The 19,286-nt window shown below is 35.5% G+C and overlaps 1 long non-coding RNA gene across 1 annotated transcript; it reads left to right on the plus strand.

Moving 5' to 3' along the window:
• The first annotated feature begins 1,024 nt into the window (after window positions 1-1,024).
• LOC112989018 (uncharacterized) lies at window positions 1,025-16,418 on the plus strand. The gene is made up of 4 exons (XR_003260694.2): window positions 1,025-1,073; window positions 2,261-2,318; window positions 7,406-7,493; window positions 16,252-16,418. It is a non-coding gene; the product is annotated as an uncharacterized LOC112989018 (long non-coding RNA).
• Window positions 16,419-19,286: the final 2,868 nt, after the last annotated feature.

Raw genomic sequence — 19,286 nt, forward strand, 5'->3', positions numbered from 1 at the left:
TAGATTGACAGGACTCAAACTCAAACTTATCATTTGGTGAGAAAATATTTGGGAGAATGTGAGGAATAAGGACTTGGGGGAAAGTTGAACTCCTTACCCTTTGAGCTGCCTTGTAGCAAATAATTCAGAAAACACAAGGCCAGAGAAACAGCATGAGTCCGTACTGCAGTGATTAATGCCTCAGCTGAAGACAGTATCCCAGCTTCTGATTCCTGTTTCCAGGACTGTTTATGCATTTTACAATAGGGAGCAACTGTCTTAAAAATCCAAACACCTCCCCACCACCACTAAAGAAAAAGAAAAAACTGAATTTATGAGTACAGAAATGGTGTGTGGGTCATTTCACTCACCAGACAGATGGGTGATATGATTATGTTTAAGGGATTCTGCAGTCCAGTTCTCAAACTTTCTGGTCAAGGCCTCTGCAAGGCTATTATCTGAAAAATAGGTAGCAACGTCTTGTAATCAGTTCTTTCCAAGAAAAACAGTTTGTGTAAAAGTGCAAAATAATTTTCTATGTCCTGAATCTTAAAAAGATGAAGATTTATTCCTGCAAACCTGAATCAGGTGCTAAATGTCTAGAAAGAGATGGAGTTCAAACACACTCTGGAGCCTATATCTCCTAATAACTAATTTTAGACAGCTTTTTGACCCTCTGAGACAGCGATAACTCCTCAAACACTATGAATGGCAAACATTGAGTTTGCATTCTGCTTTGAGGAATAAGCATTAAAATATCACAGATGTAACATCTTCTTTGTAGGTTCCATATGCTGTTGATATTTCATGAAGAAAGAACTGGAGCTGAACTATGCAGTTTGAAAGATAAGTTACTACTCCAGCTAATAAGGTGGATCAGGAGCCCCAAGTTTGAAAAGTAGCCAGAGGAGCCTTAGATCTAGATGCAAAAAGCTCTGCAGGCATATCCTAAGTGTTTTATAGGATCTAGCAGTAAATTGCATCATATATAGGGGGTGTGTGTGTGTGCGCGCGTGTGTGTGTGTTTAAGGAGGGAACTTTCAGTTGGACTTTGAAATAGCTAGATTGGACCTTCGAGCTTGAAACGATAAGAGGTAATCTCCATATTCTTTCATAACTAATCGGTGGGGGATTTTATTGCTTTTTCTTCATTCCAGGTGTTTTTTTATGGTTAGGTTCAGATGGCATTCATTACACAAGTCCTACTCTTTGAGGTAGGAAATCAGGTATCACCATGCTTTCGCATTCAAGCCACATTTATTCTGTCAGATGTACATGAAAAAATGTGTTTTTTAAAAATGTGATAATTGTTACCTAAAAATCTCTGAGTATCCAAGAAAAAAGAGTTATAAAAAATAATTTCATTGAATCTTAATTCCAGAGAACTCAATTAAAAAAAAAAATCACTTCAAAGTTAAAAGTTCAAAGTTAAGGCATGTATTGGAATATACAAAAGCCTTTTGATGACAGAATAGAAAGAAATACAGACTTCTAAATACAGTTTCCAAATTACTTTTACTTTGACCTGGAGAAAAACCTCTAAATAATCTGGTTTTATTTATTCAGTAAACACAAAATAGATATAGCAAGTAGCAACAAAAACACCTAGGAACAAAAGATATACAAAAATAACAAAAATATAAATGAAAAATGTAGTATCATTTCTGTAGTCTCAAAGATACATAAGCTTCATCTGGAGAATCCCACATCATTTCCAGGAGTTATGGTTACCATATGCCTAAGTCATTCAGATGCATAAAACACAAGATTTTTTTTCCCCCCTAATATGAAACTAATGAAAAAGTAAGAACACAAATAAAGCCTAGAAATTCTCTTTTCTAGAAAAATCTGAAGGTTAACAATGAAAGAGCTTCACCATATGATTAGAATAAGTATTAAAGTAAAAAGGTGGAACTGAAAAGGGAGGGCTCCTGTAAAACCATTCATCTGCTTGGAAATGTCTGATCAATCTCTGATCATTACAGAAACTCTGACTTTTTCATACAGATTTTACTAAGAATTTGCATGGCAATAGAATAATAAAACCATAATTTGATTATGCCTTCTCTTGATGAGTAATATGATTCCATACATACTAAACTATTTAAAATTAACTTTCCCTTTAACCAACAGGAGGGAATATTTTCAGGTATGCAGCCATTTGGATAGAAATACATTTGCTTTGAAGAGACTTTGATAAGTTAGGAAAGAGCAGAGGACAGCAGTTTGGAATAACTTTTTTTGTGAGGTCTGTTTACCTTCTGTTGTTATTTCTCCCTAGGCATTTTGAAAATGTTGGAACTAATGGTAGCAGTTTCAGCCTGAAAGACATCCATTATGTAAGTTTTAGTCCTTCATGAAAAATCATTTATTGTAAGTTCTATAAGCTGTTATTTTGTCTAAAAGTCATTAAAAAAAAAGGAGCAAATAGTGGACAAAAGTACAGCATTTTACTTCATTATAGAATCAAAGTATAATCAATAGTCTTTACTCACATAATTTTATAAATAATTAAATAAAAGTAGCCTAAGCTGAAAGGCAAGGTACTAGTCTGTATGAAACAATGATAGTTTTTTTCCCATTTCTCAACTAGGCTGATATTTTCAATGATATGCTAAAATTACTGAGCACTCTTTTAGCTGACACATTTCTGTGTTTCACCTTATCCATCTGTAAGAGATATGTAAGTAACTCTGGGAACACATGTGCTGCCCAGCCGGTGCCAGAGAGCAAGGAGCTCCTTAACAAAGTCTCCCAGATGTAACTCCAGAACCGAAAGCAGCAAAGCTGGGGCTGCTCTGAAATGCTGGGATTACTAACTAGCATGCCTTGCCCATGCGGCTGTACCACTTTCAGGCAACATTCCTGAATGTTATTGTAGTTTGCTGTGTGAACATTGCAGCGTCACTCTAAGCTGCGTGAACTCAATGCCTCTGTGCACTGTGCACTGTAGAGCTGCCTTTTGTGCATTTTAGACTAACAAGACTCCTCTGCTATTGAGGAATACTTGAATTTCTATTTTTAATGGCCTTATAAAGTCACTCTAAGGTATCAGAGGCAAAATGAAGTTGTTCCTGTATTTTCTTATCCAACAGCAGGTGGGTGATCTGGATTCAGATGTAGACAGTTAAACAGAGGTGTCTAAAATGTAGGTGTTTACAGATGAGCTAAACATCTATAATCCTATTATACTCAACAGAGATCTAGTGCTCAGTTCAATTTCTCACTCCTAAACATCTACTGCAAGCAAAGATGCCATAGTATATCCAAGGAATCCACACAAAGTTGGTAAATAAAAAGTTATCTTATGAGACACCTGCTTTCGTCTGGAGTGGCAGCTGAAGGCCAGACAGGATGTCCCACAGTATTAACATAGGTAGTAGGCACATTTATGTTTATGTAATTGAATGCTGTCAGGTTTAGAAAACTTTTAAGCTGCTAAAATATAAACAACTGCTTTAAGGTGAGCTGAATGCCTCTCCAGACTCTAGGCTTGGTTAAATTATCTGGACATACAAATCTTGTGCCATTTGAGATACTATAGGTTATTCAAAAGACTCACATGGAGATGGCAGATATGACACAGGACCTGTGTGATACCTGTAATCTTCTGGGTCCAGTAGATGGGATGACTGTAATATTGTACTAGTCATTCATCTGTGGGAACTGAATTCTGCCCCTAGCCAATATAGTCGATGAACAGCTTAATTCAGATGTCCACGTATAGGCATCTGTTAATTCAGATGCTCAAGGACACAATGTTTACAGCTGATGCTCTGCAAGGGTGTGGATCTCCCATAGGTCCTTTTTCACGCTTGAAACTATGTGAATGTCTCTGAAGTCAATTGACATCTCAAATAATGCTAAATGAACACAGTCAAATGTAGACACCAATATTCCAATGTCTACAATATGGTTCTTAATCCTACTATTTCAGTGAGCATGAGTTTAGTTTCACTCACTCTGGGGCAAACTGATTAGGCAGCCATAGAGTAATAAAACTGAGGATTTGCACATAATCTTCACAACAAAGCAGAATGAGTAAGCAACAAATATATTCACCATCCACCTACATTTTACCAAGACACTCTGTCACAAAGACTCTTCATGGTATCCACTTGCTTTCTAGAGAGTTTTGCATCTGTTTTAAAGACAAGGTTTAAAGTCCTGTGAGGGAATCCTGTAAAAGATGTGGATAAAAGCATTTTCAGGCCAAAGATCCTTGTAGGCTGAAAATGGACTCACACAGAGTAGCCTTTCACTGGTCTAGATCTTCAAAATGATTAAAGTTTAAAGATGTATTCTTTTCTGATGTCCTTTATTGCTGAATTCAGTGGAGAAGGTCCAGCTAGGAAAGCTGGGATTGAAATGTTGAGAATATGACAGATGATGATGATAAGAAAAAGATTTCCTACAAGACAGAGTTTTAGTCATTGGGTACGATGTGCTGGTACCATGTTGTGCAAATTTCCTCTTAGTAAAAAATGTCTGTGATGCCTCCTTCACAAATACTCAGTATTCCTTCATTTAGAAAACAATGAGAATAAAACTTCTTATGAAGAGAACAAAGAACAATCACACTCCTAAAATTATCATAGAGAAACAAAAGAAAGGTTAGGCTGAATAATATAAGCCTACATTTTGATTGAGTACCTTTACATCTACAAAGGTACATCTACAAATTAAATAAAATAAATAAAGGTATCTATAAACGTAAATTAAACTGTATGCAAGAATGTTCCTGATCACTACTTCATTTGCTATGTTACATCTATCTACAAAGTACCAGAAATGTCTAGATGAGAAAACAGCAGATAACTCTATGCAGATATCTATGAGACTAATACTTATTTTCTTAGACAGATTTGAGTAAGAATAACAGTGTATATTTATTTTGCTTCCTCTTAAAGGATCACGAGATGAGGAACTCGTAGGGGAGGAATCACTTAAGAATTCCAATCAATATTCAATCATGCTTCAATCAAAGACAAACAAAATTCAGAAATCCTGAAGAAAGCTATAGGAACGTGATAACTTGGGAATTTTATTTTAAAGAACGAATGTGATTATTTAACATGGTCTGCCACAAACAATAGTTGTCGTCTAAATTCTATTCAGAAATCAGATGCAAGTCATTTTTGGATTGCAGCTTTTTCCCTGGAATACTGCCCAAACATGGTAAATCAAGCACAAAGCTAGGTACAGTGGATATATATGACTCTGTGGTTAGTTTGCTTGAAGGAATGCTGATTGAAGCTAAGCAAAGAGCCCTAGGCTGCTTCAGTTTTAACTTATCTTCTGTCAAAAAACAGTGTTGTTCCCTCAAGCCCCTTTTAAATAGATATACATTATTAATTCATACTTTTTCCCCCCTTAACATGATATTTTTGACACTTCTGATATCCAAGACAGTGAGAAAAAAAGGAAGGATCCTTAATATCATCCACGATTTAAAAGACAAAACTGTATATCTCCCAAGTATCTTACAGATAGTTTCCTTCCCTTCTCTTTTCTCAGTTTCAATATCTTTTTGAATCACTGTAAAGATAAACAAACTTCCATTATGGTTATGGTCCATTATGGTTCACAAAAATAGACTAATATTCCTAAGTATGATGCTTTATTACCTATAATACCTATAAGATCTTGTAATGAATGGGCAAAGTAGGAGACATTGCAGTTTTGCATTCCTTTAAGTATTTTGCTAGACACCTGATCTGACAATTGCAGAGATATCGCTCCAGTTCTAAAACAATATTTTCTTTATCATGGAACCACAGAATACAAAATTATCTCATTTTCCCCAATTCTGCAGATATATAACACTGTATAAAGTTCCAATTTTATAAATCGGTTACAAGCATACATATCAAACTACTCAAGTGATATGGGAAAGTTTGACTTTACACGGCTTATGACAAGTTCCCTCTATAACAGATTTACCTAAGACAAATCCAGAGCAAGAGAGATCTACAGTTAAGAAGTGTGAGTGGGCAATCATTGATGGCATTGGGTGTTTATCCTCTTTTATTTAGGAATAAACATCTCCTATTTTGTCTCCTTTGGTGATGTATTTATCTACTTACTTTTCCACTTAAACTGCCTTGTTTCTTTTCTTTGTCTAAACTGCCTTGTTTCTTTTCTTTGTCCAATAGCAGCTTATCTGTCCTTTCAGAAATACTTCTCACTTCCGATCTGGGAAAACTCTGCATCTCTGGTCTTTGAACCAATCCCACAAACCTTATAACTCTGCTTTAAAAAGCTTATCAATATTTTCCTTTTTAATTCTTAGATATTTTTCATATTTTATTCCTCTTTATTCTGCTACAGTTAAAAAGGTAAAACCATTAAAGTGCTAGTCAAGATATAATTTGTAGAGAAGTTGTATCAAATGAACTTGTATACACTGTTGACTCCAGGGGAAATCAATGAAAAATTCCTATTGACTCAAATGGAACTAGGACTTCATTCAAGATGTGGAGCACTTTTAAGTCACTCAAGTAGGCCAGTTTTTCTGGGGATATTAAGAAATGTGTTTGCTAGTTGATTCTCTGGCAGAGTGACTCGCATCACTGTCTCTTTTCCAGGGACAGGTATATAAAGCTTTCCTTCTTCTAACTGTTGCATTATAGAAAACAGCATGGAGGTTTTGTTGTGCTCGGTTTCACAAGCAGTACATCGTACACAGAAATGGAACCTATTTTATGAAGTTACAATAATAAACTTCTAATAGTATTTTGCTGAGTTTCAGCATAGTATTCCCCTGGCTATATGCAATATTCAAGTCAGGTGTGTCTCTCATTTAAGGTGTGTCTCTCATCATTTAAGTTGAAATCAATAAAGAAATTTTTTTTCCCTTTTTTTTTCTCAATGCATCCTATAGAGCATGGCAAAATGGAAGTTTTTATTACCTGAATTTCAACTTAAACTCCCACTTGGCCTCTAGTTGCAAAACCAAAAGAAGACAGGTCTCTTGAAATTGTTTCCTATCTATCAGCCCTGTACAGAGAGTAAAACATTTCAAAAGGAACTAGACATATTCTGGCAGTTGAATGGAGCCTATATTGAGGTACAGGCTTAAGTTTTCACAGGCATTTTTAGTGGGTGTTTTCTTTAGACTACAGCAATGTCTACATGGCTCTCCTCCCTTTGAACTCAAAACCCCTATAGAATGGCCTGCATACAAATATAAAGGTCTTCAGCCTATCTAAAATTTTAGTTCAGTTCTTGTGTTCCTGTTCCCACTCCAGGAATAATGATGTTCAAACCCAGAAACTGACATTCCTCATCATGCTGTGTAGCGGTAAAAAACAACCAGATCTGGGTCTTATACAAGAACGTTTGCCGATTATGTTTTGATTCAGATGAAGTGAATCCCAGATGCCAAACATCTTTATATAAGCTTGCGCCTAATGTCTTTTGCCAGTGAATTAGAATGAACTCCCTGCTTCTGTGTACCTCCGAAGCTCAACGGAGACACCTGAACAAGCAGTACGTCAAAGAATTCACAAGCAGTAAGTACTGTTTTATTGCAGAGTTTCCTCACAAAACTTTACTAATAAAGGAACATACATATGTGTGTGAGATATAAGCTGCAAGCATAGGAAGTCAGCTTGTTCAAGCATATAGTTGCATGCGAAAATGACAAATTTCAGAAAAATAGTGCATATCTGTGTATTTTTTTTTAGGTTCACTTACTAGTCTTCCTATTTGTGAATATACATTGTACAGTCTATGATACTTCCATCCAGGTGTACTTTTCATAATAAATATTAACTACTAAGACACTATCTCTTTTAATATAAAATTGTGTAAATCTCTTAATAAGCACAATATAATTATGCATGAATTACAAAACATTTCACCTGGTTTTGTTCCATACATTCAGCAATATTCAAATATTCAAACTTTAACTGAAGTCTTTCCCTTTTCTTTGCAATAGTCTGTAGATTAATAGATCCAAAAAAAAAAAAAAATCTGTTCTTATCAAAGATTATTGCAGGTTGGATGAACATCTAATCAATTTGCAATCATAGTCATATAAACTCAAAGTCAGTTGTACGCCCTGAAGTGTATAAAACCATTTGACAGAACTTATAGATATGCCACAGGATCTTCAGTCTACTCAGGTTCTTATGGAGGCCATGTGGGATGCTTTAAGGCATCTCAAATGTTGATAGATGTTGGTATGTGGGCATCTGAATTGAGCCTTTAGTTCAGTACAAAGATAGCGTAGTAGGAAAGTATGGATGGAATTGAAATCACAGATTTGGATGCCTAAATTTAGAGGAGATATTCAGTCCCAGGGGAGAAAAAAAAAAAAAAAAAAGTTATATAGATGTATACATGTCATCAAGGTGCCTAAGTGCTTGTTATAGCCAAAGGAGAGCCATTCAGTAGAATTAATGGAGTCTGGAGAGCCATTCAGTTCACACTTAAGAAGACTCCTAGGACTCAAATCAGTTTCCTAAATTAAGGTGTCTGATACCATTTGAGACGCCCTGGGGAAACTGGCACGTCTGTATGGGATGGGCAGATACAACGCAAGATTTACCCATGTCTCATATCCTTCTGGAGAAGCAGCGGTGAGTCCAGTGGGAAACCCAAGGGCATGTCAAATATCAGTAGATGCCTATGTTGAGGGAGCTGAATTTGGCCCTGAGTAGCTAAATATCACTGGGATATTTACTGGGAATATATATATACACATATACTGGGAACTTTTGAAACCAAGTAGACCTTTGAGGAAAGAAAAAGACAGCTGTGCTGTCTTTGACCCCTCTGTTTACCAACCAGCTGCACACTTTGTGATTCTGGAAAATAATTCTCTCCTCCAAGCAGTGACCTGCAGTATACTGACTCAGTGAAGTTCAGCAACACTCCTTGCTTTCAGCTGTACCTAAGTGACATGCTAGATCTCTGGTAAGCTTCAAAATTCTGTTTGCCAGCTACGTTGCTACCAATATCTTATGTACGACAGGCCAGATTGATAAATTAGCACTGTGATGCATTCCCATCTGTTCTCAACTTTCTTCCATATTGAAATCCATGCTGCAAGAGAAATAGGTTAATGTTGTGTTAAATAGATAATGCATTTAAAATATGGCATATTTGTACATTGTGACAATGACAATATATTGTCCTATGTTTTGAATAATGAAATCTATCTAGTTTCAAAGGAATGGCAGCATCTATTGTACAAAAATGCAGCATTGAAAAATAACCTGTTTTAGAAGTTTTATGACTTCTCTTCTTCTTATGAAATATAGTAGAAAAAAATTTTGAAATATCGTATTTTTCTTTCTTGCCTTCTTCCCCTCTCTTTCCTCTTTCAAAACATGTGGAGCTATAGACAGCTCAGCTTGACAATAATGTAATGTGTTTATCAGCCAACAGAGGGAACACTCAAACCTGGGCATCCTGCAAGATAACAGGATGGATAAAACGTTGCTGCCAAGACACCTAGACAATCAATGCTTTCTTTCCAGTGCTTTGTTACTGTAAACTATTATGGATGACCTACTTTCTTTATCTTCTCCAATAATGTAGAAGAGTATCAGATCCAACAAAGCTGCCAGCTTGGTCTGTAATTTCCAGTTTAGAAAATAGCTTTATCCCCAAGGAAAAAATGTGGATCAGATTCCCATCTCTAGCTGTATAATGCTAGATAACGAAGGCTGAAGCATTATAAAAAACTTGAAACCTAACAGCTTATTTCCAGGATAATATGAGTGTTCCAAGTCTTACATGAATTCTCTGTCTAAAAAATGAAGTTTAACTACCATAATTGGAACTTCTTGAAATGGACTTTTGTAAGTTTAGTTAACAATACTTACTGTGTCAAAATATTTTAGTGAAATTAATTACTCAAATCTTTATGAGGTAACAAAGATGAACAAAGCACAAGAGTTGGTTTCCTTTCTTCTTTCTGCTAATCAGTAATTTAATTCCTACTCAGTGTTGTATGAAATAAAATTTCTGACCTTCTTACATTCCATTTGATGTCTCAATTAATGTGTCCTAGAAAATGTTCCTTCTTTCACATACATTGAAATTAATATTCAGGAAACTTCTGACTGATGCATGAGTCATACAAACACTGGTTTAAAATTGGCCCAGGAGTTCTAGGAAACTCCTCTAGGATCCACAGAGAAGACTGAGAAATTTGATACTGAAAGATATATTTATTTTGAGTTGGTTGAGTTTTGATGACTGTGGAGAAACAGTTAACTTGCCTGGAAGTCAGAGAAGATACTAATAGAGGCAATTATACTTGAGCACATGATATAAGGAGATACAGATACAAATATGGCTTACAGCAGATTGTTCATATCCTCACTTGAATTCCTCTGGAGTTCAAGGACATTTGATTATTGTATGGTACTGGATTCCTGAATGCTTGCTGCAATTGCTCCTGTTTTATCCAGACTTTCAGTTTGGGCCTCTGACAAACAGCAATATAAAAAATGACTAATTATTCTAAACACTCACAGACATCATTAATTGCTACTTAATTCTGTTTTCTAGTCCTCCTTATTATTCATACCCTGTTTTGACTGTTAGGCTTCAGCTCCTTAAGCTGCTTAACCTTTGCCCAGTATTCTCCCCTTCTTTGCCCTTAGATATCAAATAGGAACTGTGCTGGCTTTTTCTAGACATTCTTAATTTTCCAGCCATTAGAGAAATCCCTTAAACTCTCAATGCTTGGTAGGTAAAAGAGAATACAAACACTCACACTATTGTTAAGCCAGGCTGCAAGTACGTGAAGTTATTTATTGCCTGTTGAATAATAAGTAGATGCTATTATTTCTCCAAGAACGATTATTATCACCTAAGACTGACTACCGAAACACATAAAAGTTCCCAGAATTCTTGTTCAAATGGAGAAAAAAATAAATAAATAAAGGCCTCAACAGATCATTTGGTATGAATGAATACAGTGGAATTTAATATAATGCATGGTTGAGCATTAACTTCATAGAGATAATTCAATATGTTATGCATACTTGTGTCAGAGAGGTCATTATTTCTTATTCTGTTCAAAAGATAATTCTAGAAGGAATACTGCTTTTACAGAAATCCCATAAGAATGGCACTGAGGAAGTAATTCCTTGAAAACATAGTTGAATTAAGTCATAAGCACAGCCTGCAGTGCACCCTGCCCTGTCTTTCCCCTGAAGACTAGTATGACTCGTATGAGGATTTTATACTTAGCAAAGCGGAGAGAGGGAGATGCTGTTTAGCAAAATTTCATCTTAGCAGTTCTGGAATTCATTTATTAATGAATGTTTTTAAAAGCATGTGACCCTTAAGATACTTTAATGAAGCAGAGCTATAGTCTTCATCACAGGTTATTGCAGTGCAGGAGTTCATAAATACTGCATTTTATACCAAATATAATTGCAGTATAAACATGGTACAGTGGGCATATTTCAAAGCTTCTAACATTTTTTCTCAGATTTTAACAGTAAAGCACTCTTCCTTATTGCATAGTTGCTGTAGAAACAGATTGCTTGGTTGCTGCACTCAAGCTGTTGTTGTTTATCTATTATATTAGCATAAAAGGAAGAATTTCAGTTATGCAAAGCTCAGAAAAAAATCAAATAAATCTTCTTAGAAACAATGATGCAGCACTTTCTGTGTTCAGCAGTGCCACTTTCGTTTCTACACAGCTATTTCTTACACACTGAATCATTTTCTGAAATGACATTTAAATATTAATTAATTTTGGCCTTATTCTGAAAGTGCTAACAGGGGCAAGTTAGAGAAAGAACTTTATCAGGAAACTAATTTTGTTTACAGTGTGCTTGTGTTGAATCTTCTTGTATCTTGTCATATAGTAAGACTAATGTTGATGATGTTGGAGTGCACTCAGAATAAATGGTTCTGGAAGAGGTGCAGGTTCTGTGTGCTCCCTTTGGCATTTAAAAACCTTCAAAAGTTTGATTTATATTTTGTTCAATCTTCCATTAAAAACAATGAACCAGATCCTCAATGCATGTTAATCGATATACCTCAAAGGATAGCTCTAAATTTTATGAGCTGAGGACCTGGCTCACTGTTTCACAAAAGAACATGAATTACTACTTAAGCCATTTGCCGACAGAAAAGGTTGAGACGGTGAATTCATTTTCAGTTAGACATTACATTTTTTGTTTGACTTTCTGAAGGAATACACTTACTAAATATCCGACAAAGCAGATCATTCCAGAAGGCAAAAACCTATCAATTAGTGAAAACAAGGAAATAACAACTAATACGTTTTTTGGGGGGAGGGGGGGTGGAGGGGAAGAAAAGGAATATGGTAACCAATATGAAGAGTGAGCTAATAAGGTCCACTAAATCAAGGCCATTTTTTTTTCTTTCATTGAAACAATTGAATTTTGTAGACAACAGAGCATTTCAATCACAGTGTAAGGTGATGACATTTCAACAACAGGAATTCAGAAAATTTGTATACTTTCCTGGGCAATAATTTCTCTACAGTTATTGTAAGGTTCCAATCTCTGTTACAGTTTTTAACCCAGAATAACTCTATTCATATTTATAGCTTCTGATTGCTTGCAAGAATATGAACAAACAAAATAAATATCAGAGATATGATGCTAGACCTACACTTCAGAAATACCAGTGATACTGCACCAGGTCTCCTTTTTTTTATTAATGCAGTATAATATAAGCTAAATCTGAATTATTTGATAGATTGTTAGGGTTTATCAAAAGCCTTGGTAGTATAGATTTAATTGACATATACTGAGTACTTTAAGACTAATGACAATCTAACTAACCAGCCTAAGGAAGACTCACTGATAAGATTCATCCATCTTAATAAAGGTCTACAGTATAAATATTTGTTAATATAGATATTACTCATTTGATAAAACACAGAAGTCCACTTAAGGATGACATGAATCCCACCCTAAAAGTGGTTTCTCTTCATTGTCTTTAAAAGGAGTTTAACACGAACTGCTCAGTACAAACATCTTCATCTGGTTAGATGAATCTCACCCTCTGAGTCAGCTCAAAGAAATCTACCTACAGAATACAAGCTTTCAGATTTCTGTCTCCATAATTGCTCAGGACTATAAGAGTCTTGTGAATTTTTAACTGTATAGAAAAAAAAAAACCCACTATTTCTGAACCGCATAGATTTCAGGAAGATGCAAAATTTTATTCTCTGCTAATCAGTGACTGAGCAATTTAAAAAGTCCTTAATGATTGGGAATAACTTTTTCTCAAACTCTTATACCAGAATATTTCCTTGAGTCAAAATGTTAGGGTTTTGTTTTGTTTTGTTTTGGTTTTGGTTTGGTGCTGAAGAGGAGACAGTGTTGGAGGACCTAGGGAGAACAGAACAGAATTACCAAAGGTTTACATGAAATGGATCATGTGGTCTGACTGTACGTCAGAGTGTACCATTCTTCCTTTCTTTACAAGAACTAGGAGACATTAAATTATAATATGCAGACAAGCAAATACTATTGATATTAGTAGTTTTCTAATAAAAAAATCAACATTTTAAAAGCACCGTAATCCCTGTGCCTGGGCATCCCATAATACTGAAGCTGGATAACTTACAACTTTTTTCCAGAATCTCAGACTTTTCACTTCATCTGGACTGTCTGTTGCTAGTCATAGAAACCCTTATGTCTTTTTTTCTTACCTCTTCCTTATTTGTTTAATTTAAAAAGTTTACATCTCAATTAGAAAATTTCTTAATGAATATTTTGAATACTATTATGGATAAGATATTTCCCATTTACACTTCTTTAAATCATTTATTCTAAAAGAATCTGTGAGTCAAGGACTTTGTGATAGGGAGCCTGACTTATTTTTCAAGCCTGGCATGAAAACGATCCCTATATATATCTCAGAGGCTGTAGAACTCTCAAAAAACTTAGAACCTTCTATCTGAAGTAGCCCCAGCTTTTTCTGAGAGTTTCTCTTCTGATCTCTCCTTCAGATTCCTCTTTCCCCGGATAAGTTTAAAGAGAAACTATACAATACCTTACCGCTAGTGCCTTCAAAACTAAATAACTGGAATGACACTGTAAAGGAGACAGAGATTCACATCCAAGAAACTAGGTTCTCAGTTAAAAGCACTGCATAATTTTCTTTAGAATTTAATTGCAGTATAGGATAGGTATGCAAGTATACTATTAAGCAGTTTCAGACTTGAGATATCGAGTAAAATCATGTACATGAGTGGACATCACTGTTTCTACCTCAGCAAGAACTAGAGGATGTCAAATTAAATTATCAGGAGAGAAAGGGAGAAAGGAAGAAATAGGTCTTCTTCACACAAGCTACAATTAAACTGTGGAGCTTATAATGAGAGAACATGGCAGCTGCATTGTAGATTCTAGAAAAGCTTAGAAAAATAAATAGAAGGAAAATCAATTGCAGAGTATTAAGCACAAAAATTATATGTAGTTATACTGCTAAAATAAAATAGGGCCAGGGAATGTTCCCTGGCCGCAGGTCAAATGACATAGCCTGGCTTGTATCTAAACTATTACTCTCAAAAGCAGACTAGTCACGTACATACCACACAAAATTTAAATTCAGATCTCCATTAGAGCCCAGTAAGTTTAGTTGGAGACTGCAAAATTAATAAGAAAGCAATCCCCAAACTAACTTAAACCTTATAATTTATTGGCAACAGGACAGCTAGTGGTACTTCGATGAACAGGAATTATCTTCTGCTAAAATAACAAAAGGAGACTGTTGAGCTCCTTATGGGAACTTCGTAATGAAAAAAGAAGAAAGTTGACAAAACAAAGGTCACATTATGTGTATTTTCTAATGACCATAGATAGCTGATTTCACACTTCATGATTGTTTTGGGGTTTCTCTAACACCCTGGAATATTTTTAATGTCAAAGAGCCTTCTACCTCTCTACTTCTTTGCATTCTACTTACTCTTTAAGATAGTCTGGCACTTTCAGAAATTTTTAAAGCATGTTTTTGTACTTAAGGAGAAATTATAACTCTCTTTAATCTTCAGATGACCTGTTCCTGATGTTTGATTAGTGCAGTAAATATTTTTTATTATTATTTTTCTTTAAACTTTTGTTTTCAGTATTTGTATTTATCTGCACTCTCTAGTTTTGGTCAAAACTCAGAAAAGAAAGAGTGAAATATGATATGCCAGACTTCCAACTGTGCTGAAACTACTGTTAGAAAAGCAAGTCTTGTGAGGGACTTAATTTTGTGGAATTTACAGCTCAATTCATAAATTAAGAAGTTATTATATTTGGATACATTTCAGAAAACATGCATTTTTCTAATGTGTAACTGAGCCAAACCTATGAACATTTTTCTTCCTTTACTGATTTCAGTATAACTTGCTTAAGATTATTTGCAGTATTTCAGAGCTGCTGTAAAGTTCTGAAGCCCTCCAGAGAAATTGTATGTTTCTAAAATACCACCTTTGTGATGTACTATGCAAATTGGACTTTATTGTGTGCTCTGGGAACATAAAGTCATACTAAAATCTATAAAATAAAGAAAAAGAAAGGAAAGGGGAAAAAATGCAGAGTTCTTCTGTACCTTTAAGTCTGCATATTTACTACAGACTTTTTCCATTAATTTGAAGTTAATAATAAGGAGAAGTCCAAAGCTGGTATGCTTGTAAAGATGTGTAATGTGCAGATGAGGACCTCGATCTGACTTGAAAGATGTATCCCCCTCACCCCCAAAAAAAGACAAAAGGAATTGGATTCTTCCACGCACATGCATATGCTGTTTCATTTGAGACTAACAAGGAATTAGTTGTCTCTGTGAGGTCCCATTTTTTATTCCCCTGCCATAGTCATAGACTTCCCTGTGGTGCTCCAGTTTTTTCTGGATCCTTAATCCATGAACTAGATGAAACTCATTAACCTGCAGCTGCCATGTAGAAGAAGAAAAGTTACTGTTGTACAAAGTCATATGATTCTTCCCAGCTGCAGCCTTTAGAGCTCTGAAATGATCTGATGGGGGGCATGCTTCCATCTTTAAAACAAATCCCTTATGATATGATATGATTGCAATGCCTGATTTCTCTCCCATCCTCATCAAGGTTAGAGCCATTCTTGTTCCCACATGCTTCAATCTGATTTACAGTATCTTTTATTTATACAAGCAGTGATAAATCTAACCATATCTGACCTGCAAGTACTGTATTCTTCTATGTAGGAAAACTCATTAACCTTTCTTTGATATCTATAGAATAGGATGTCTTTATTTGTCTTATATTTTTCATTTTTAGTTTGGGGCTATTTCTTCCAGGGAAATAATTAAGCGGGTTCTGATGGCTTACCAAGACCACAACCTGGCTTTTCACCTAAGACTGACATAAAGAAACATTCAGCTGAATGCACTGCAAGTTAGAGCAGCCAAACATCAGAAACCGTCAACTAAAGTTCGGTATCTTGGTGTGCCTTTTGTTTGTTTGTTTGCTTGCTTGTTTTGTTGATAAGACAGAATGAGTTTTTAACTTTGTATTTTCATTTAGAGAAGGCTGTTCACACTATGAAAAGCAATGAACATCCTAATAAAATGTTCAGTACTTGCTTCTGTATGGACCATATCAGTACTTACAAAGGCATTAAGGAGCCAGTGGCTTACTGTTGGTGATAACTGGTGAATCTGGGCCTGTGATGCAAAAGCACTCTGGTAATAGATTTGAGATCAACTGTTTTTTTACTAATTTTTAAAATAAAATCATATTATGTTTTCTTCAAGCTCAGTTTGGAAAGATAGAACATGCCTTCAAATGTTGTTTTAAAATTCATAATGTATATAATAGTATAGTATATAATAATATAATAGTATAATTCCCAATGTATATAATAAAATAGTATTTCCTTTCCCCAGCATAATTCACTGCTCTGGGATGGAGGATTATTACAAGAACCAGAGAGGAATTTCATACATCTAAAACTGTTTTTCAGATGCAAATTTCAGGTTTGATCATGACTTGCAAACGTTCTGAACTACCATCCTTAATCTTACACCTGCTAAAAAATATGCAAAAAGTGACATAAATTGTTCATAGCACTGATTTTCTACCAATCCCCTACTCTGTCTTAAAGGAGGAAAAATGTAGGACGAATGTGTTAACCTGTCTTCTATTCTAGTCATAATTTGCTCATGTCATAGAAAACGTTGGACTAGTATTGTGCCACTCAGAAATGGATGAATCCCTGTTCTAAATAGAAAAATGGAGCTGTGCAGCTGTGGTTCCTGAGTTCATATCTCTTGATATGGAGCATGCATTGAGGTGAGTGGTGATATGAAGAGAGGATATAATACAGTCAGTCCACTTAAATTCTCTTGTAGACCTGTAGAAATCCTTTGGTGTCCAAAAAGTTTTGCTATTTTTTTTTAATTATATCAGTCAAATAAAATATATTACCTCTTCATAGGAGTCTTAGCTCATTTAACTCCAAGTTGAGCAGAGCAGGGTTTTTGGCCACCCAGTTCAGTTAAGATAATGTTTGAAATAATGACTGATTATACCTCCTCACATCTGAAGCCAGAATTGTTAATAAACTGCATGGGTTTGCAAACTCTTATATTTATCATACTGAAAATACTCACTGAAGAGTAAGTTCTGGCTATATTTAACTTTATATCTATCTGTATCTCTATCTAATCTTTATTTATATCTGTATCTTTCTGACCTCCTGCCACAGATGCCAGAAAGCTCCAGTTTTTAAGGTAAATAAAAACACAATAAAAAATGATTCCTCCTACCATTCCTACCTCCATTCCACATAAGAATATCAGAATATAAGAAATGTCCTATGGGTCAGATAGACTGGGTTAGTCTATCTAGCCTAGTATTTATTCTCTCTCTGATAGTGGCAATAGAAGATGTTATTTAGGAAGAGAACATGAGCCTGGACAATTTTTTGGTCCATTCTCTTTGTATTGCTTTATCAGCCCATATCCTTGTGTTAGGGACATTCCTGATTATATCCCTACTTAGTCCTCTTAATGTCTGGTTTTGGAGCTGTCCTCTAGAAAGGCATTTAATTCTTTTTTGGATAGACCTTTTCTACCTGCATCTTATTCTCTTGCAGCGGGTTTCAGATGTTCCCTATCTGCTGTGTAAGGAAGTGTTTCCTTTATATACTTGAAACTGATGTCTTTAATTTTTCCATGAGTGTCCCTTAATTCTAGTATTGTGGGATTTGGTGAATAACTGTTTGTATTCAGCTTATATACAGCACCCGTGATTTTGTAAATCTTAGTCATATTTATTCTCAGCCTGCTCTTCTCCAAGAGTTCCATTTTTTTAGGATCTCCTTATAAGGCAGCCGCTTCATCCTGGACATCATTGCAGCTGCCCTTTTCTGTGCCTTCTCTAGCTCCAGTATAACCTGCTTGAGATGAGGAGAGCAGAACTAAACGCAGTACTCAGGACTTTGGTGAACCTGTGTTTTATTTCATTGCAGATGGTGCGCTCTTTCTTCTTCTCAGTATCTTTCCTGTTCATTCCCAACATCTCACTGGCTTTCCTGGTTGCCACTGAACACTGAAATGACGATTTTAGAAAACTTCCACTGATGACTGCTATTTCTCTTTCCTGAGTTTCCAGCTCTGAGTTCATTGTGCAGGCACAGTTCTGATTGTTTTCCTTATATGTGGCATCTGCAGGAGATATAAATTTGGACTGTTGGGGTGATTTGCACTTTGTAGTTATCAGCATGGGAAGAGAAGTGCCCAGAAAGCTGAGAGCTATCCTATTGGAGAAAGAAATACAGGCAAAGAAACATATAGTAAAGGGAGAGAGGAAAAATCTCATTACCTACATAGCAAAAACTAGTCAACATAATTTAGGATCCTCCCTGCATTCCCTGACTTCTTCATAATCTTGGATGAACAAGCCAGTCTGTTTAAGACAGAGAGCATCGTTTTTCTACTGAAAGCTTGAGTATACCCATATGGTACTTTCCAGCCACTCATGGTCAAGCTTGCTTTACCCTCCCCTCAGGATGCTGCGCTCTTCCTACAGCAGAATATGGTTAATGATATGCTCACCTTTTGAATAGTAATTGCGAGTAATTATTGTTAGACTAAAAACAAAGCAAAAGACCATTTCTGGAAAGTCTGCTTCTCCTGCCTCCTACCTAATGCATTAACCACAAAGCTGGAGTCAGGCAAAGCTATAAATCAAGGAAAAAATATTGCTAAAATGTCAGAATGTCAAACAAATGTCTTTAATAGGTGTTCTGAGTCTCTATGTTTATAAAGAAGCAGGATGAAACAGTAACAAAGAACAAGGTTTAAAAGCACATGGTGCTTGTATTGGGTTT

The sequence above is a fragment of the Dromaius novaehollandiae genome, chromosome 1, assembly GCF_036370855.1.
Source record: "Dromaius novaehollandiae isolate bDroNov1 chromosome 1, bDroNov1.hap1, whole genome shotgun sequence".
NCBI lineage: Eukaryota > Metazoa > Chordata > Aves > Casuariiformes > Dromaiidae > Dromaius > Dromaius novaehollandiae.